Source organism: Cervus elaphus, chromosome 20, assembly GCF_910594005.1.
Source record: "Cervus elaphus chromosome 20, mCerEla1.1, whole genome shotgun sequence".
NCBI classification, from domain to species: Eukaryota; Metazoa; Chordata; class Mammalia; order Artiodactyla; family Cervidae; genus Cervus; species Cervus elaphus.
Window position 1 is genome coordinate 124621961 of NC_057834.1, and position 21122 is coordinate 124643082.

The 21122-nt window shown below is 46.3% G+C and overlaps 1 protein-coding gene across 7 annotated transcripts in view; it reads left to right on the top strand.

Annotated features, from left to right (window-relative positions):
- Positions 1-21122, top strand: part of HIVEP3 (HIVEP zinc finger 3) — a 533699-nt gene that overhangs the window by 344765 nt on the left and 167812 nt on the right. For 6 of the 7 annotated variants that reach the window (XM_043877706.1, XM_043877708.1, XM_043877702.1 and 3 more), the window contains one exon: positions 12043-12123. The gene's annotated coding sequence lies outside the window, so the exon portion shown is untranslated. Of the gene's footprint in view, positions 1-9954; positions 9974-12042; positions 12124-21122 lie in introns of those variants that run through there. The other variant, XM_043877707.1, reaches the window with a different exon arrangement.

Sequence of the window (21122 nt, forward strand, 5' to 3'; positions counted from 1 at the left end):
AGCATTCTCTCACCCAGGTCATAAGATGTTCCCAGGGGCCATTTGCAGGCACAATGGTGGATGGTGCAGAAGAGAATCATCTTTTCCAAAATCTCTTTCTTATCCCAGAGATCCTTCTTTTAGCTATAAAATGGGAATAAAAGGCCCCATTAGCCAGAATTGAGTCACATCAGTTCAGTTCAGTTCAGTAGCTCAGTCGTGTCCGACTCTTTGCGACCCCATGAATCGCAGCACGCCAGGCCTCCCTGTCCATCACCAACTCCCGGAGTTTACTCAGACTCATGTCCATCGAGTCGGTGATGCCATCCAGCCATCTCATCCTCTGCCGTCCCCTTCTCCTCCTGCCCCCAATCCCTCTCAGCATCAGGGTCTTCCAATCAGTCAACTCTTCACATGAGGTGGCCAAAGTATTGAAGTTTCAGCTTCAGCATCAGTCCTTCCAATGAACACCCAGGACTGATATACTTTAGGATGGACTGGTTGGATCTCCTTGCAGTCCAAGGGACTCTCAAGAGTCTTCTCCAACACCACAGTTCAAAGGCATCAATTCTTCGGCACTCAGCTTTCTTCACAGTCCAACTCTCACATCCATACATGACCACTGGAAAAACCATAGCCTTGACTAGATGGATCTTTGTTGGCAAAGTAATGTCTCTGCTTTTTAATATGCTATCTAGGTTGGTCATAACTTTCCTTCCAAAGAGTAAGCGTCTTTTAATTTCATGGCTGCAATCACCATCTGCAGTGATTTTGGAGCCCCCAAAAATAAAGTCTGACACTGTTTCCACTGTTTCCCCATCTATTTCCCATGAAGTAATAGGACCAGATGCCATGATCTTAGTTTTCTGAATGTTGAGTTTAAGCCAACTTTTTCACTCTCCTCTTTCACTTTCATCAAGAGGCTTTTTAGTTCCTCTTCACTTTCTGCCATAAGGGTGGTGTCATCTGCATATCTGAGGTTATTGATATTCCTCCCAGCAATCTTGATTCCAGCTTGTGCTTCTTCCAGCCCAGCATTTCTCATGATGTACTCTGCATATAAGTTAAATAAGCAGGGTGACAATATACAGCCTTGATGTACTCCTTTTCCTATTTGGAACCAGTCTGTTGTTCCATGTCCAGTTCTAACTGTTGCTTCCTGACCTGCATATATGTTTCTCAAGAGGCAGGTCAGGTGGTCTGGCATTCCCATCTCCTTCAGAATTTTCCACAGTTTATTGTGATCCACACAGTCAAAGGCTTTGACACAGTCAATAAAGCAGAAATAGATGTTTTTCTGGAACTCTCTTGCTTTTTCCATGATCCAGCAGATGTTGGCAATTTGATCTCTGGTTCCTCTGCCTTTCCTAAAACCAGCTTGAACATCTGGAAGTTCTTGGTTCACATATTGCTGAAGCCTGGCTTGGAGAATTTTGAGCATTACTTTACTAGCATGTGAAATGAATGCAATTGTGCAGTAGTTTGTGCATTCTTTGGGATTGCCATTCTTTGTCACATGCCTATGCCTAAACCAGTCACTAGAAAGTGAAATGAAACTGCCATTACAGGATTGAACTAATGGTTTACCCCATGGGTATGGGGAAGGGCTGAACCCACCAAAGAAAGGCCTCTGTATTCCACTTGAACTTTTCCTGTTTGCATTTGGTACCAGAGCCCCTGGTCATAGCCCTTTGTAGCCAGGGAAGTCATTTTGACTTCCTCCTCTCTGCATCTGTTAGGGCTCTTAGGTGTAAGTGACAGAAGATGACTTTAAACACCTCAAGTGAACAGGGATTAAGTTGGAAGGATAATGAGACTCTCACAGAATTTGTAGGAAGGCTGGAGAACCAGGTTCAGAAAAGGATGCAGGATGCCTTGGAGGAGCAGAAAACAGGAACCAATCACTGGCAGTCCTGTCCTGGATGCAGAGATGAAAGATTCAGAGGCATGGGAGGAGCATACAAAATACCTATCTCAGCCTCATGGCATCCCTTGGGCTGCAGGGAGCCTTGCCTAACTGTCCATCAGCAGTGGGAGAGCTCATTCCTCCAAAATGAGATCACAGTGCTATTGCAGAAGTAGGGAGTGGGGGAGTTGAGTGGCCAGAACCGAGCAAATGTCCACAGTAGCCCGTGAAGCCTGACCCAAAACCAAAGCAGAGATGGCGTGCTTCATGTCCCTCACATGGAGTAAAAGCTGCATGACCTCAACTGCATGGGGATGGCCACTCAGAGTAGGAGACACATGATCACCCCGTCAGGTCCCCACAAAGGCAGCCCCCTCTGATGTCACACTGACAAGCAGAGGATTCTGTCAAGTCATTCTAGAGGCAACCTGAGACACTCACCTGAGGGATGGCTGCTCCTGGCTCCTCCCAGCTGCTCTCCAAATTCTTCTACTCATCAATTACAGTGAACTGGTGACAGCCCCAAAACATCCCTGAAGCTTTCCTCAAGACTGCATGAATCAGAGGTCCATGCCCGGGTTAACCATACCCTGGGAAGGATGGGTTATAGGCTTGGTCAGGTCCCTTGGGCCAAATAGCAAACCATTATGAAAAATCTACTATGGGGCAGATAAGGCGGTAAGCACTTGGCAGACAGTATTTCATTTAATCCTCCCAACTGTTCTATCATATGGCTACCGTTTTCCTTTTCTACAGGTGAGGAAACTGAGACTGGGGAACAGTTGGTGATTTTCCCATGGGCAAGTCAGTAGCAGAGGAGGATTCAAATCTGATCCAGAGCCCCCTCTTAACCACTTCACTGTACTGTCCCACATCCCATTGCTAACTAAGTCTTGTTCTTCAGGCTTCAAACAGAAATGAGACTGTAATCTTGGTTGGTATATTTGTCCTCTAGGCTTATCCACCCACCAAAGGCCCTTCTCCTCTTGGGCATCAGCCTGCCACTTCTCAGAGCCTCAGATGGCCCCAGAACCGCCTTTCCAGAATGCCAAGTCCTTTCCTACCCAACCCAACGCCCTTCATGAAAGCACAGTTACAACCTGTACTTTTCAACATCCACAGTGAAACTTTGTCTTTGCCCTCATATTGTATCTTCTGCAGGACATGGCTCTGCCTTCTGTGAGCACAGAACATCCTTTCTGCTGCTCTCACCAGTGCCCTCAACCTGGCAACGGACCAGAGACTCTATAGGTCTCCAAGGGGTGGTCGAATGGAGCCATTTGCCAGCTGGGCTCCAAGAACACCTCGAGGTGACACAGAACCCCATTCAGGGGCAGTCCTGGAGAAAGTTGTGAGGGTGACCTAAAACATGCCCTACTCAACTTCTGCCAAGGCACCTCATCTTTATCTATTTTACACACTGGTCTTCAATGTAAGTTTTGTTTTCTGAGAAAAAATTCTCTGCAGAAAGTGTATGGGTTTATTGGATACATTGATGCTTTTCCCCCACAAGTTTCCACAGGTTTTTCCTTGAGCTATAAACTCCTATATCACCCTGGCCACTAGAACTGTCTTATGGAATCATAACTTAGTATTTTCTCTTTGACATCATTTGAAGGTCAATACTTGACGAATAGTCACATATGCATGGAATACCTCAGTACATTAGTAAAGAGTAAATTTGTGCACTGTGTTTTTTGATACCCTTGAAGCAAAGACCATGGTGACCAAGTCTTTCAGAAATCTGGGCCAGGAGGATTGGGCTTCTGTAGTTCTCTGCCTCTTTCTTGACCATTGACAATAAAACCCATCTTGTTTCACTCCTTACCTTGGCTACTAGGATGTCCAGAGCTGAGATGTTCAACTATGCATCTCTCTTTTTAAAATGTGATTTTTAAATTGTATAATACTTGTATGTTTCCTAAGAATTAAAAGTAAAGACAAGTACAAGGAAATAAAAAGCATAAATCATTACCGTGTTTCTATCCCCCCGTAAACTGTTAATACCTTCATCTATTTTTCTGAGTTTTTTACGTTCAGTTTTCATGTGGTTTTGTATATAGGGTTCTTTTTACATAGGCAAAATCATCCAGTATATAAAACTTTGTAGCTTGCTTTTATCAACCTGAAATATAAAGATAATCATGTTTTTAAAGGATGCAAAATATTTCATTGAGTAGGTCAGTTCAGTTGTTCAGTGGCTGTTGGCAATTTGATCTCTGGTTCCTCTGCCTTTTCTAAATCCAGCTTGAGCATCTGGAAGTTCTCAGTTCACATACTGTTGAAGCCTAGCTTGGAGAATTTTGAGCATTATTTTGCTAGCGTGTGAGATGAATACAGTTGTGCCATAGTTTGAACATTCTTTGGTATTGCCTTTCTTTGGGATTGGAATGAAAACTGACCTTTTCCAGTCCTGTGGCCACTGCTGAGTTTTCCAAATTTTCTTGCATATTGAATGCAGTACTTTCAAAGCATCATCTTTTAGGATTTTAAATAACTCAGCTGGAATTCCATCACCTCCACTAGCTTTGTTTGTTGTGATGCTTCCTAAGGCCCACTTCCCTTTGCATTCCAGGATGTCTGGCTCTAGGTGAATGATCACACTATCATGGTTATCTGGGTTTGAAGATCTTATTTGTATAATTCTTCTGTGTATTCTTGCCACCTTTTCTTAATATCTTCTGCTTCTGTTAGGTCCATACCATTTCTGTCCTTTATTGTGCCCATCTTTGAATAAAATGTTCCCTTGGTATCTAATTTTCTTGAGGAACTCTCTGGTCTTTCCCATTCTGTTATTTTCCTCTATTTCTTTGCATTGATCACTGAGAAAGGCTTTCTCCTTGCTATTCTTTGGAACTCTGCATTCAAATGGGTATATCTTTCCTTTTCTCCTTTGCCTTTAACTTCTCTTCTTTTCTCAGCTCTTTTTAAGAGCTGTCTCCTCAGACAACTATTTTGATTTTTTGCATTTCTTTTTCTTGGGGATGGTCTTGATCACTGCCCATTGTACAATGTCACAAACCTCCATCTGTAGTTCTTCAGGCACTCTGTCTATCAGATCTAATCCCTTGAGTCTATTTGTCACTTCCACTGTATAATCGTAAGGGATTTGATTTAGGTCATATCTGAATGGTCTAGTGATTTCCCCTACTTTCTTCAATTTAAGTCTGAATTTGGCAATAAGGAGTTCATAATCTGAGCCACAGTCAGCTCCCAGTCTTGTTTTTGTTGACTGTATAGTGCTTCTCCATCTTTGGCTGCAAAGAATATAATCAATCTGATTTTGGTATTGACCATCTGGTGATGTCCATGTGCAGAGTCTTCTCTTGTGTTGCTGGGAGAGTATGTTTGCTATGACCAGTGAATTCTCTTGGCAAAACTCTGTTAGCCTTTGACCTGCTTCATTTTTGTACTCCAAGGCCAAATTTACCTGTTACTCCAGGTATCTCTTGACTTGCTACTTTTGTATTCCAGTCCCCTATAATGAAAAAGACATCTTTTGGGGGTGTTAGTTCTAGAAGGTCTTGTAGGTCTTCATAGAACCATTCAACTTCAGCTTCTTTGGCATTAGTGGTCGGGGCGTAAACTTGGATTACTGTGATAGTGAATGGTTTGCCTTGGAAACAAACAGAAATCACTCTGTCGTGTTTGAGATTGCACCTAAGTACTGCATTTCGGACTCTTTTGTTGACTATGAGGGCTACTCCATTTCTTCTAAGGGATTCTTGTCCACAGTAGTAGATATAATGGTCATCTGAGTTAGAGTCACCCATTCCAGTCCATTTTAGTTCACTGATTCCTAAAATGTCAGTGTTCACTCTTGCCATCTCCTGTTTGACTACTTCTAATTTGCCTTGAATCATGGACCTAAGATTCCAGGTTCCTATGCAATATTGCTCTTTATAGCATCAGACTTTACTTCCATCACCAGTCACATTCACAAATGGGTGTTGATTTTGCTTTGGCTCCATCTCTTCATTCTTTCTGGAGTTATTTCTCCACTGATTTCCCATGGCATACTGGGCACCTACCCACCTGGGGAGTTCATCTTTCATTGTCCTAGCTTTTTGCCTTTTCATGCTGTTCATGGGGTTCTCAAGGCAAGAATACTGAAGTGGTTTGCCATTCCCTTCTCCAGTGGACCGTGTTTTGTCATAACTGTCCACCGTGACCTGGCCATCTCAGGTGACTCTACACAGTATGGCTCATAGTTTCATTAAGTTAGACAAGGCTGTGGTCCATGTTGCCTGCTTCTGCTCACTTCAGTTCAGTTCAGTTGCTCAGTCATGTCTGACTCTTTGCGACCCCATGAATCGCAGCACGCCAGGCCTCCCTGTCCATCACAAACTCCCAGAGTTTACTCAAACTCATGCCCATCGAGTCGGTGATGCCATCCAGCCATCTCATCCTCTGTCGCCCCCTTCTCCTCCTGCCCTCAATCCCTCCCAGCATCAGGGTCTTTTCCAATGAGTCAGCTCTTCGCATAGGTGGCCAAAGTATTGGAGTTTCAGCTTCAGCAACAGTCCTTCCAATGAACACCCAGGACTGATCTCCTTTAGGATGGACTGGTTGGATCTCCTTGCAGTCCAAGGGACTCTCAAGAGTCTTCTCCAACACCACAGTTCAAAAGCATCAATTTTTCGGCTCTCAGCTTTCTTCACAGTCCAACTCTCACATCCATACATGACTGCTGGAAAAACCATAGCCTTGACTAGATGGATCTTTGTTGGCAAAATAATGTCTCTGCTTCTGTTAGGTCCATACTATTTTTGCCCTTTATTGTGCCCATCTTTACATGAAATTGTTCCCTTGGTATCCCTAATCTTCTTGAATAGATCTCTAGTCTTTCCCATTCTATTGTTTTCCTCTATTTCTTTGCATTGTCACTTAGGAAGACTTTCTTCTCTCTCCTAGCTCTTCTTTGAAACTTCACATTCAGATGAATATATCCTTCCTTTTCTCCTTTTCCTTTCATTTCTCTTCTTTTCTCAGCTATTTGTCAGGCCTCCTCAGACAACCATTTTGCCTTTTTGCATTTCTTCTTTTTGGGGATAGATTTGATCACTGCCTCCTGTACAATGTCATGAACCTCTGTCCATAGTTCTTCAGGCACTCTATCAGATCTAATCCCTTGAATCTATTTGTCACTTCAAGTAGATCAGAGGTCAGCAAACTTGTTTTATAAAGGGCCAGATAGTAAATAATTTAGTCTTTGGGGATTTTACTGTTTCTGTGCCACTGCATCATGAATATTTTTTATTTCTTATTTATATTAGTCAAACTCTAAATGGTTCTATTTTATTATTTCTTAAAAAAAATCTACAAAAACCAAAATAAAGAATAAGCAAAAACATTATTAGAACCTATCAATATAATTTTATTCAAAGATAAAAAATATATTGACTTCTGTTAAATCACTGTGGTTTTAGAAAATTAAAAATACAGTTTCAGTATAATATCATAATACCATCTATGAATGTTTAAGAGAGGGAGTTTGGATCCAGTGCACAGTACTGGGTGGGTCTTCAAAACAGAATTGATGAATGAATGGATGGAACTGTGAAGTCATGCTGCTCCAGCTTCATCACTTGTTAGTTATATGACCTTGGACAGAGCACCTCCCTTCCCACAGTGCTTCAACATCCTTCTCTGCAAAACGGGTTTACTGCATAAGGATATTTACCTAGTGCTCACAGATGAGGAAATGGAGGCATGGATGATTGAGTAGTTTGTTCAGGGTTTTGTAGCTGGTCCACGGAGACCTCTGGGTCCCTACCTGCAGGCTTGCTGTGAGGATTACATGAAACCAAGATTGTAGTTTCTGGCTCAACAAATGTTCATTCCTTCCCATAAGCAGGCCAGTTGGTGAGTCTGGGGGTCTTGAACAGGGAAGCTGAGCACAGCAGGGTCTGCACCCCCCCATAGGGGCTGGGACTGCTCTGGAGGCTTCTGCATGGTGACTGTGAGATGCTTGCACTGGTGCTTGGGAGGGACGCCCCAGTTGGATTCTTTGGAGACCACCATTCCCAGGGGACCATTTCCCAAGGAGCCATGTCACCTCCATGGAGTCCAATCTGCGCTGGGGCCAAATAGAGAATTTGCCTTTTCTCAGCAGCCTTTTGGCCAAGGGTGCAGCTTAGGCATTTCTAACATGTCACAGCCTTAGCAGAGGAACGCAAAGCCCACATGAGGGAGAGCATGGTAAGAAAAGCGCTTGGCATAGGATGAACTGTCCCATGGGACGAGTTCCATCATGGCCAGCTGCTGTTGACCTTGTTAGGCTTGTCATCAGTATTTCTATGAACCAGGGCTGGGTATAGGAGGCTTTACCTCCTCCATGGGATATCTGATCAACCGAACTTTCCTTCAAAGTAGACATCCCCATTTTATAGATAAGGAAACTGAGGCACTATTAGGAAGTAAATACACAGCTAGTAGTAACAGAGTGAGAGTGAGGACTTGAATTTAAGTTTCTGACTCTAGAGCCCATATTCTTAGCTATTATTCATCATATTTACTGCTCTTCATAAGAGGTTCCCTGGTGGTGCAGTGGTAAAGAATCCACCTGCCAATGCAGGAGACTCCAGTTCAATCCCTGGGTCAGAAAGATCCCCTGGAGGAGGAAATGGCAACCCACTCCAGTATTCTTACCTGAAAAATTGCATGGACAGCAGAGCCTGGTGGCCTACAGTCCATGGGGTCGCAAAGAGTTGGACACGACTGAAGAGCTGAGCATATAGCACATGAGCGGCCTGACATGCATTGGACATAAAACCTCCTAAACCAATCTCCTCCCTCCTGGTTTTGTCTGACCTAGGAACTCGGGGACCCTAGGTTCTCTGAGACCAGAACTCCAGCTGCCTTTGTGACGGACTAATCTACACTGGAGGCACAGCTGCCAACCTCTTTCCAGGGAGTATTTCATGCATTAAACCATCCAACACATGTTTTTTAGGGATCTTCTCTGTGCCAGGCCTTGTTTGAGGTGCAGAGCATGCATCACAAATAATAATGATTACAGGACTCCCCTGGTGATACAGTAGTTAAGAATCCACCTGCCAGTGCAGGGGACATGGGTTCGATCCTTGGCTGGGAAGATTCTACATACTGTGAGGCAACTAAGCCCACATGCCACAACTACTGAAGCCCACACACCTAGAGCCAGTGTCCTGCAACAAGAGAAGCCACTGCAATGAGAAGCCTACGCACTGCAACTAGAGAGGAGCCCCTACTCACCACAACTAGAGAAAGCTTGTGCACAGCAACAAAGACTCAGTGCCATCATAAATAAATACATAAATAATTTAAAATATTATTATGTAAATCTGTATAACATAAAAAGTATTAAAAAAATAATAATGATTACAACTAACCCTTTCTATGTGCCAGGTACTATTCTAGATACTGCAGATAAATGAGTTCGTTTAACTGTCACAGTCCCGCAGAGAGCTGGAATGAGTTTTCCTTATAGATGCAGGAATCAAGGCACAGAGAGCCTAAGTGCTCTGCCCACTGTTCCACAGCTAATGAATATCAGAGTCAGGATTTGAACCCAGGCCATCTGGGGTCAGCACCCATACATTTAATTGCCCCTACACTGTTGTGGCTCTCATAATCCCTGACTCATGGAACTTCTCGTCTTTCTTTTCCAACAGGCATGTTAAAATAGCACCAAAATAACTTAATTCAGTTTTGTTGGCTGAAAAGCAAAGTGGGCAGTGAGAATGAGCGATTCCGGATTTGTAAAGTGCTTGACATCATGAGGCCAGTGGGAAGGAGTCAGTGTCATGAACGAGACCCTCCTCCACTTTCCACCATAGCCTTGACTGTTATGTGCCCTTTGGCAAGTTTCATCACCTCTCTGAGTCTCCAGTACTTTATTTACAAAATGGATAGTTCGTACCTGTTCTAACTGCCTCCAAGCATTTCTGTGAAGACCAACTGGTGTGCCAGATGGAAGCAAGATTTAAAATAGGGGGAAAAAGGCACTGGGCAAGGATTTGTTATTGAACCAAATGAGATTTTGGTCAGCTTGATGAATGAATGAATGGCTGAAGGTCCTAGCAGATCTGCAGATTGGCTCCCCAGGTAACAAATGGCTCCCTTTAGGAGGTCTGTTGGAAGTTTTCAGAGTCTCATCAGGGCTCTCTCCTTCTCTCTCCTTGACCATGTTCCATGCTCCTGTCCCTTGAGTTATTTTGCATCTGATTTTGTGTAAGCCTCCAAGACTGTTTTAGCAAACATTCATTAATGTCTGTTGGGAGAAAAGCCTTGTGCTAGACTCTGTGGGGAGACTGAGATGAATTTGGCATGGTCTCTGCTCTCAGGGGCTCAGAGGATAGGAGAAGTGTAATAATAACAGTAATAATGACCAGCAATTATTAAGCATTTACCACATCCCAGATATTGTGTTGAGTTTTTATATGCATTTACATTGTAGCAATTCCATGAGTTACTAAACCTTGTCCCATTTTTACATGCAGAAACAGATTAAGACAGGTTAAGTACCTTACCCAGTTTCACACCGCTCTGAAATTATAGAGCAGGGCATGACTTTGAGAAAGAAAATGTGCATACACATGACTCTATTTTAAGGTGGAGACTACAGTGTGTCCTACTGGAGGGGCAGGGACAGGCCTCTTGGGGTTCAGCAAGAGACGGGAAGAACGATGTGGCGGTGGCAGTGGGGGTGGTCTGACGATGAGGGTATTCACAACGATGGTGGTGGTGGTGATAATAATGACAATAGTGATGATGAGGGTGATGGTCAGTGATGATGAAGGTCCTCTGGTGCCCATTTGTTGAGCTTCTGCGTTATGCCAGGCTCTAACCTGAGTGCTTTCTATCTCATTTCATCCTATTATGACTTTCCAGTGTCAGGGTGGTCATCTCCACTTTACTCATAAGGATTTTGGGCTAGAGAGAGGCCAAGTGGCCTGCTGAGGGCTCCCTTCCAGTCTGTGCTGGGTTGGAGCTTAAGCACCCCACCATGCAGAGCCACTGCTCTTTCCCCTACCTGGACCCCTAACCTGTGACCCCAGGGCCAGGCATCCCAGAGATGCCCCTTAAATACCCATTGAACAAATATTGAATGAATGGATCTCCAAGGGGTCAAAGCCTTAAACATGGGAGACAGAAATAACAATGTGTCCAATGTGTATAACCATTATTTAACTAGATGTAGTGGTGCTGTGATCACTAAAATACAAATTAATTGTAAAGCATTATGTTCTTGTAGGGCTTTCCAGGTGGCGCCAGTGGTAAAAACCCACCTGCCAATGCAGGAGACATAAGAGATGCAGGTTTGATCCCTGGGTTGGGAAGATACCCTGGAGGATGACATAGCAACCCACTCCAATATTCTTGACTGGAGAATCCCATGGACAGAGAAGCCTGGCAGGCTACAGTCCATAGTGTCTCAAAGAATCGGACATGACTGGAACAACTTAGCACATTCCCGTAGCTTTTGTATTTTTTTCAAAGAAAAGCTGCTAAGTGTGCAGTGGGGGGCAGTTCTGAGGAATACTTTCGCATGAGAAGGAGTCCTCATGCTAAAATTGATGGAAGCATCCTGTGGAGTGTTAAGGGCTTTGCCCAATGTCTAGCACAGAGATCAGTTGGAGAGGGGAGCCCAGCAGGCTGGGGATTTGGAGCTGTGGCATTTGCCCTGGGTATACAGGGACCTGAGCTGTCCTTTTCCGTGACTGCTTCCACAAGACCTGACGGCAGCACCTAAGAGATTTCCCAAGTGGCTAGGGAATGCTGGCATGAATGAATGGATAATGGAAGAAAGAATGAATGAATTACAACGATTCGTGCTCTGGGAACCTGTGAGGGGAGGTTTTTCTTAAGGAGTGCTTGAAAGTGAGAGTTCCTCCACTGGGAAGCAGAAATAGAACACAGAAGCTCCAGCGGGGGCTGTTGACTCCGGACTTCCAGCTCTGGGAGTGGGGTCAGGAGGCTACGATGGCACCCCCGGGGAGTCTGATCTTGACCCTGGGATGACCCTGTTGGAAAAGGGGTGGTGGCTGGAGCTCAGCTGTGAGGCTCTTCTCAGTGAGGCTGTGCTCACCATGTGGGGGGTGCGTTTTTCAAACTCAAGTGCAAGTTGACAGATGGCGGTGGTATAATATTCTCACATTCTCTGCTTCCCACAGGCCTCCCTCCAGCACAGCCCTGCAAGCTCTTAAAAAACTCTGACATATCTCGACCATGAGACCACGGCTGGCCCTTAGCAGGTAAGCTCCCCATCACTCCCTCCCAACATGGGACGTGGAGCCATTTCAGCACAACCCCAAGACCATGGGCGTGTGTATGGCCAGGAGGGAGGTTGGGCTGCCTCCAGCCTTGGCAGGAGAATGGAGCCCTGCACTCTACCAAGACTTCAGGAAGATGCTGCCAAATGTCCAGGGTCCTGCAGCTGGCGTTTCTACCCATGGCAGCATATGGCGCTAGGAATGTGTCCTGGGAGAGGAGCCAGGGAACCGGTTCTGACACCATGTCAGCCTTCACTACTCAGGAAAATCTCAGACAGGAACCTGCCTTTCTTTGTTTCTGTGTGAATGTGAGGGAATCGGATTCAGTGAATGGGGCAGGCCAGAAGTCAGCTCTTCCAGGCTCTGATCAAGGCCTTGGGCTGGGAGGAGGGACCAAGGGCAGAGCAGTTGTCTGCCACTGCCCTAGGGCTCACCTCCTGTTTGATGGTTCCATGGACCTCCCGTCCACGGGGAGCCTGGGTTGGGCTTTGCGTGTACCCTGTGTGTGCATGTGTGCATTGGGGGCCAGGACCTGTGTCCCTTCCAGCCAACTGTGCTTGAAGTCGAATTCAAACATGGACAGTCACCTTGCATGGCCCTGTCATGGCTGCATAGCACACCACGGTCACTGTAGACTGCAGTGCCCAGATGGGAAGGGCAAAGGTGGCCCACACATGCTGAGAGCATGGGCAGGCCCGCAGCAGAGTGTGGGTGTGAAGATCTAGCTGGGTAAAAGGCAACAAAGGGTGGGAGAGCAGGTTAACCTAAGAGCAGGGCCTTTCTTTGTGTGGGAGTGAGTGCAAGGCCAAAGCTTATCGGCTGATCTGCGAGGAAGCCCAGGAGAGCTGCCCAGGAGATGAGACCAGAGGGCGCTGAGGTTCAGAGAAGAATAAAGCACATTGTTGCTCTGAAAAAGTTTCCCATCTGAAGGAGGAGGCGATGTGTAAATAGCCACAGTAGAGGAAACCTGTGAAGGCGGGAGGGGTCCATCCTGTCTGGGTTTGGTTGTGGGGGTGTTTGAGGGAAGACCATTGGAAAGTGAAACTTAAACTGGGCTTTGAAGGATGAATAGGAGTTCACTGGGCAAAATAGGAAGAAGGGCCTTCTAGGCTAAGAAGACAGCATGTGCAAAGGTGGAATAAATAGGATTAGTAGGCGCAGAGAAAGAGTGGATAGAAGTGAGCCTGGGAGAAACAGGTGGGGCTTTGAATGCTAGGTTAAGGAGCTTGGGTTGGGCCCTATATGACTGAGGAAGGAAAGCAGATGGTCAGTCTGGGATGCCAGGAGAAGACTCTGGGCCCCAGGGAGAGGCTGAGAGCAGCAAGGAGATGCTTGTGTCAGAACCTTGAACATTAGTCATGGGAGGCCCAGGGCAGGAACCCCTCATTGAGCTGTCTGTGCCCCGCTGGGGCCCTTCAGATCTCCTAGTGAAGGGCAGCCACAAGGCACCCGGGGGGCCTCTCTGGTGGAGGGCTGCTGGACTTGCCATCAGAACCCCTCTTCCCACCCGACCCGGTTCCCTTCCTCCCCCGCCCCTAAAGAACGCTGGGCCGCCTCCCCCCAGACAGCAGTCCTGTAAGAATTCAGTGTTGGGGCTTCCCTGGTGGCCCAATAGTTAAGACTCCCTAAGTCCAATCCAACGGGTGCTGGCTCAATCCCTGGTTGGGGAACTAAGATCCCGCATGCCATGCGATGTGGCCAAAAATATAAAAAGTGAAAATTTTAAAAATGCAGACAAAGAACTGTTTGTTTAAAAAAAGAATTCAGGGACTTCCCTGGCGGTCCAGTGGTTAAGAATCTGCCTTGTAATGCAGGGGACGTGGATTTGATCCCCAGTCCAGGCAGTAAGATCCCACAGGCTGTGGGGTAGCCAAGCCCACGTGCCACACCTAGAGAGTCCATGTGCCAAAACAAAGAACCCCACGCAGCCAAATAAATGAATAAATATTTAAAAGAAAGGAAAAGAGAAAGAATGCAGTACTGTTACTAAAGCCCTTCTTCCTCAGCCCTCCCCCCTCCACTACACACCCAGGTGGCTCCCGCCCCAGAGTCGTTTTCTGTGTGGCGGGTAACACTCTGCAATTGTGGAGTTTTGCAGTTTCCTCTCTTGGCAGGACTCGAAACGCCTTCACATCTGTTGTCTCCTGGGACAGACGGAGAGGAGACTCTGGGGGCCAGAGCACTGGACTCCAGCCCTGTCTTGTCACTCCCTCGGGGAGCAGTGTAACCGCCTCTGCCTGGGGGTCTTCATCTCCCACATACCCACCTCCTCGGGTGGTTCCAGAATCAGGGGCCAGAGCTCCGTGAAAGGCCAGCCCGCTGCCCGTCACACGGGACGCTTATGTTCCCGGCTGCTCCCCCCGCTCCCGTCCCAGCGATGGAGCAAGTGTCCTGGGAAGGCCTGTGGGTTTTCTTGGTCCAAGTGTGGCAGTTCGCACCTGTGCCTTCATGGGCAGTCAGACCAATGGACTAGAGTTTCGTTTGAAAATTTAGGTTGGCAGAACTTTCCTGACAACTCCTCTCTTCCAGGCACTGGCAGACACTAGGGGCCCCTACAGGAATAAGAAGGTCCCTTCTCCAGAAGGGATGTGTAAACAAATAACAATATACTGTAAGAAAGGGAAAGCGCTGTGTAAGAGGGGATGTGAAGGATCAGTAGGAGTTCATCAGATCAGGAGGACTGTGAAAGGCAAAGAGTGCGCTCTAGGCAAAGGGACCGGTAGGTAAGGCATTGCCATGGGAAAGATCCCGATTGGTGGGGCGTCTGTGTTGGTGTTTGGGATGACCCGCCCTGCAGAGCTCCCCAGCTCCCCAGCACAGAGAAGCATTCTAGGAAGCCTGGTACCCGCTCCCTTGTCAGCTCAGGAGGGTGGGATCCAGGTCAGGCTTCACAGTTAGAGGAACATCAGTGAGCTCTGAGATAGGGCCAGCTGCGGCTCCTCTAGGGCCCCGGCAGCGAGGCGCTTCTGAGACTTTTCTTGGTTGGAGTTGAGGGCATGTGTTACCCACCAACTTGACAGTAGTCCTGGAGACACTGTTGCCGTGTTTGTGCCAGGACCTGGGATAGAGATGAATAACTATGGTCCCTGCACCACATACAGGAATATGAGGACAAATAGTCCTCAAAGGCCCATATCACATAGCTACTGATGCTCTCAGGGGCTTAAGAGGAGGGGCAGCTAGAAGGCAGGAGCAGGGGCCATCATAAGGAGGGAATCTGAGAAATATGTTTGATAATAAGAAGAAGAATTATAATAATGAATGATTATTGAGCACTTACTATGTGCCAGGCACTGCTCTAAGAATATTTTTAAGAGGTAATCCAAGTTTATTTTTTATATTAATTAATTTATTTTAATTGGAGGATAATTACTTTACAATATAGTGATGGTTTTTTCATTGACATGAAACAGCCACGGGTGCACATGTCCCCCCATCCTGAGCCCCTCTCCCACCTCCCTCCCCGTCCCATCCCACTGGGTTGTCCCAGAACACCAGCTTCGAGTGCCCTGCTTGATGCATCGAACTTGCACTGGTCATTTATTTTACATATGGTAATATACACGTTTCAGTGGCATTCTCTCAAATCTTCCCACCCTCGCCTTCTCCCACAGAGTCCAAAAGTCTGTTCTTTACATCTGTGTCTCCTTTGCTGCCTTGCATATAGAATTGTCATTTCCGTCTTTCTAAATTCCATATACATGCATTAATATACAGTGCTGGTGTTTCTCTTTCTGACTTACTTCACTCTGTATAATAGGTTCTACGAGTTTTATATGGATTTACCCTCCACCTATACAACAGCGCTATGAGGCAGGAAGTTATCATCCTCTTTTACAGATGAGAACTGATGCTGAGAGGCCGAGTGACTGTCTTGGGCACATACAGCTGGGAAGTGGCCAAGCCAGGCTAAACCTGGGCAGCCTGACCTCAGAGCCCTCCCTTGAATGACCTGGTGCAGCCTGAACGCTAAGCCCTCTCTAAGAACTCGGGGCACCGGCAGGATTGGGACTCTGTCTGTCTTGCTCTAATGCATAGTGTCAGTGTTAGTCGCTCAATTGTGTCCGACTCTTTGCCCACGGACAGTAGCCCACCAGGATCCCCTGTCCATGAAATTCTCCAGGCAAGAATACTGGAGTGGGTTGCCATTTCCAGTAGGCACTCAGTGAAAATGTGTTTGCTAACAAGAATGCATAAATGCAGGGATGTGTTGAGCTCTGAAAGAGCAGGGACAGTATATAGACAGGGACAGGCATTGCAGACAGACATTGTAGCTGGAGCAGAAGGCTCAGAATCTAGCACTTGCAGTGGCTTCAAGATTTTTCCAGAGCTGGAGCACTGGAAGGCTGGAGGGGGCCAGTTAAGGAAGGCAGAGCTTGAGAGTCAGCTTCCCTGGCTGATTCTTCCTGTTCTGAAGATCTGGCACCTGCCTGACTTCCCCTGCAAACCTTCCCCACCCAACCTGATCCACATGGAGAAAGCGGGGGCACCGTGACCTTTGTGTCCCCACACCATTCTTTGCACTTGTTCCTTCAAAGGCTCCCAGAGGCAGGGAGGGCCTGCACCACCCAAAAGATCTCAGGAAAGACGGTCAAAACATGTTCCTGTGTGGGATGGCTTACTGAATACTTGAGGCTTCAGGGAGCTAGTTTTTTTTGTTTTTTGTTTTTTTTAATTTTTATTGGAGTATAGTTGCTTTATGATGTTGTGTTAGTTTCTACTGATACAGCAAAGTGAATCAACTATATGTCTACATACATCCCCTCTTTTTGGACCTTAAATCCTTCCCGCTTAGGTCACCACAGAGCACTGAGGAGAGCTCCCTGTGCTATACAGTAGGTTTTCATTAGTTATCTGTTTTATACATAGTTGTGTATATAGGTCAATCCCAATCTCCCAATTCATCCCACCCTCCCTCATTTCCCCCTTGGCATCCATACATTTGTTCTCTACTTCTGTAAGTATGCAAATATGCATATTTGCTTTGCAAATATATTTATCTGTACCATTTTTCTAGATTCCACATAGTTGCGTTAATGTACCATATTTATTTTTCTCTTTCTGACTTACTTCACTCTGTCTGACAGGCTCTGGGTCTATCCATATCTTGGCAAATGGCATAATGCCATTCCTTTTTATGGCTGAGTAATATTCCATTGTATATATCGACCACACCTTCCTCTAATGATGGACATAAAGCTTCTTTCCATGTCCTTACCGGTCAGAATGGCCATCAACAATAAATCTGCAAACAATAAATGCTGGAGAGGGTGTGGAGAAAAGGGAACCCTCTTACACTGTTGGTGAGAATGTAGATTGGTCCAGCCACTATGGAGAACAGTGTGGAGGTTCCTTAAAAAACTAAAAATATGGAGAAACAGGCATAGAGAATAGACTTACGGACATGGGGAAAGGGGAGGAGAGGGTGAGATGTGTGGAAAGAGTAACATGGAAACTTACATCACTGTGTGTAAAATAGATAGCCAACAGGAATTTGCTGTATGGCTCAGGAAACTCAAACAAGAGCTCTGTATCAATCTAGACGGGGTGGGATGGGGCGGGAGACGGGAGGGAGGTTCAAAAGGGAGGGGATATATATGTATACTTATATTGCTGATTCATGTTGAGGTTTGACAAAAAACAAAAAAAATCTGTAAAGCAATTATCCTTCAATAAAAAAAAGTTTTTTTAAGAAAAACTAAAAATAGAGCTACCGTATGACCCAGCAATCCTAATCCTGGGAGGAAATCATAATTCCAAAAAACACATGCACCCCAGCGTTCATTGCAGCTCTACTTACAGTAGGGAGCCAGTGTTTTCCACAGGTCCTTCCTTCCAGCTCCCTGGGTTCTGGATAAGAAAACAGGGCTGGAACTTCACTCTGTGGCTTCCTAGCTGGGTGCTGTGGGGTGAATCAATTCTGTGCCTCAGTTTCCCTCTCCATAAAGTGGGAGTAAAAACAACAACAGAATTAAAGTGGGCAAGATTTGGGGAAACTCCTATCAGAATGAAGATCAGTGAAACGTAATTTCTCAGCATCCTGCTTTGCTTCTGGGACCTGAGTTTCTTCCATAAAAGGAAGACTTGGAGAATGTTTCTCTTTAATGCCAGTCAGGCTTGATATTCTGGAATTCAAAGCGATGAACATCAGTGGACTAGATATCTAAACACATTTACGTACACATATATGCTATATGACTATGTGTGTGTGTGTTAGTCACTCAGTCATGTCTGACTCTCTGTGACCCATAAACTGTAGCTCACCAGGTTCCCCTGTCCATGGGATTCTCCAGGCAAGAATACCAGAGTGGGTTGCCATGTGCTTCTCCAGGAGATTTTCCTGACCCAGGGATTGAACCCGGGTCTCCTTCATTGTAGGCAGATTCTTTATAGTCTGAGCCACCAGGGAAGCCCTCGCTATATGACTATAAATGTATACAATTTAATCACTTTTACAAATTTAAGATATATGCAAAATTATATTTAACATAAACATATAATGGATGGCATTTTTTATTGTGTTTTCTTTTTAAAAAATTTTATGTATTTATTTATTTTTTGGCTGCACTCATTCTTCGTTGCTGTGCGTGGGCTTTCTCTAGTTGTGACAAGTGGGGGCTACTCTCTAGTTGTGATGCACGGGCTTCTTATTGCAGAGGCTTCTCTTGCTGCAGAGCATGAGCTCTGGGGTGCACAGGCTTCAGTAGCTGTGATGCACAGGCTTAGTGGACCAGGGATCAAACCTGTGTCCCCTGCATTGGCAGGTAGATTCCTAACCACTGGACCACCAGCGAAGTCCAGTTGTGTTTTCTTCTGATTGAAAAAGCAGTATATATTTGTTGAGAATGTTTTGGGAGGTACAAGAAAAGAAAAACATTTAGCCACTATTCCATATTTGATACTGCCTCTTGGATATTTAGTGAATTCCTCTCTCACCTTTTTTTCCTATGAATGTACACAATTTTTTTTTTTCAAAAACATGTTTGGGATTGTACTCTGCATCCTATTTTTCAACTCAAGCCAAGCTGTGGAACCAGGACTCTGGGCAGGGCTGTCGTCCCCATGCCCGAGAGGAAGCCGAGGCCGATGCTGCCACAGCTGTTCCGTGCCCGCTCCCTGGCTCCTGCCCAGGTGGCTGGCTGCAGGCATCTGACCTTCGGATGTTCTGTGTCTCTGGCGGGTGCGCATTTTTGCACTAATTTTAGCCTAGCCTCTCGGGCCCACTGGCCTTAGGGGCAGCACATAATGGATGCCTTATGTAGACAGCTGCCAAAGGTGCAGGAGGAAGCGTCCCACCTTAAAATGTTCCTCCTTGCCGGCCAGTCTTCTGCTCTCGGAGAACAAGCCGGCTCCCTGTTCCTTCCCTCACCAGGAAGGGGCCGATGTTGACGTTCCCACCCCAGCAGGCCGGACCTGGCGGGCAGGTGGCCCGCCGAACACATGAACGATTGCTTCTCTGGACAGGGCCATGTTTTCACAGGACAGGCTTGAGTTTGAGCTGAAACAGCTGAGAGAGAGACTTCTCGAGAAATGGATGGTGGTGAGTTTGTAGCAGGGTATCTGAAACGTCCATGGGCATGTAGAGAGAGACTTCCTCACCTTACTGTTTTACCTTTGTCAAATGTGTACAAACGTACAATGTCCTCTGACATCCCATTTTGTCCTGATGGCAGCCCTGTGTATGAGGTGAGAGAATTCCCATTTTACAGGCAAAGGAACTGAGGTTGAGATGGGGAAGTAATTTTGCTCAAGGTAATCCAGCATGTCAGCGGCAGGAGCTTGAATGTGAACTGTAAGTCCAGGGTTCTTTCCATTCCCAGGCACCATATGGGTCACCGGTTCATCTGGGTTCATAACCATCTGCTCAGTGTTCTCTTAGGTTTGGTATTATTTTTACAAAATGGAGATGCTTTAATTTTCACCTTAAAAACTATACATGTTTGTTGAAAATAAAGATCAAGTGTAGAGGCATATACAAAAATCCAGCTGTCTTTAAGACATTACCAAAATATAAAATAATATATAAATATAAAATAACGCCACTCTCTAAAGTTTTGTTAGAAAATATAATTGTTTTAATCTAAAATAGGTAATTTATGTTAAAAAGAAATCTACACACTCACACACACACACACACATATATATATGCACACACACACACACATACCTGGTTGGTGTGTTTCTGAAGCACAAACCTGTTTGTGGGAGGCTCTTGCTTCAAAACATGGGACGGCTCCCTTCGTCCACAAGGTGAGGTTCACGTGCCATAGCCTGACATCTAACCTTCACAGCGTGGTACCTGCTGAACCGTCTCCCCACTCTCTCCCCATCTAGGCTCCCCCAGCACTTAGGTATCTCTACCGTGGCACCAAGGTGGGGCTAGAAACTTTCCGCACACTCTGCCTCGTGAGCAGAATGGAGCCACAAGGGAGGAAGCCAGTGGCTTACTCATCTCCACGTCCCTGGGGCCCACATGGGGTCAGACACAGTGCCGAGACAGTTGAATGTATCGATCCCCAACCCACGGTCCTTCATGAGAAACCGGAGCCTTGATCCAGGCTTAGAAGTGAGCTGAGACTGGCCCAGCAGCTGCCAGCCCCATAAGGAAGTGGCTGCTTGGCCGGACTCCCAGGAGGGGCCTGCAGGGCCAAGTCGAGAAACGCCAACCCTGGGCAGACTGGGAGGAGGGAAACGGAAGGGCGTCCCCAGATGTGAGCTGGAGACCAGCCCCTTCCCCCGTGGCAAATCTTCCACCTCCACCCCAGCTCCCCTCCCCAGTCCCAGGGTGACAGCAGGGCCGGTGTAACACATCCCCAGCCTGGACACTGGCTCTTAGACTGGAGTTCAATGCTCTTCAGGCACAGCCCATGGGCATCACTGCTGCTCTGGAGGAAAAAAGTGAAGGCAGGACCCTGTCTCTCCAACTCCATGTGGGACTCTTCTCTGGGCCCCTTAGCCTCTCAGACTCTGGGCTTTGGACA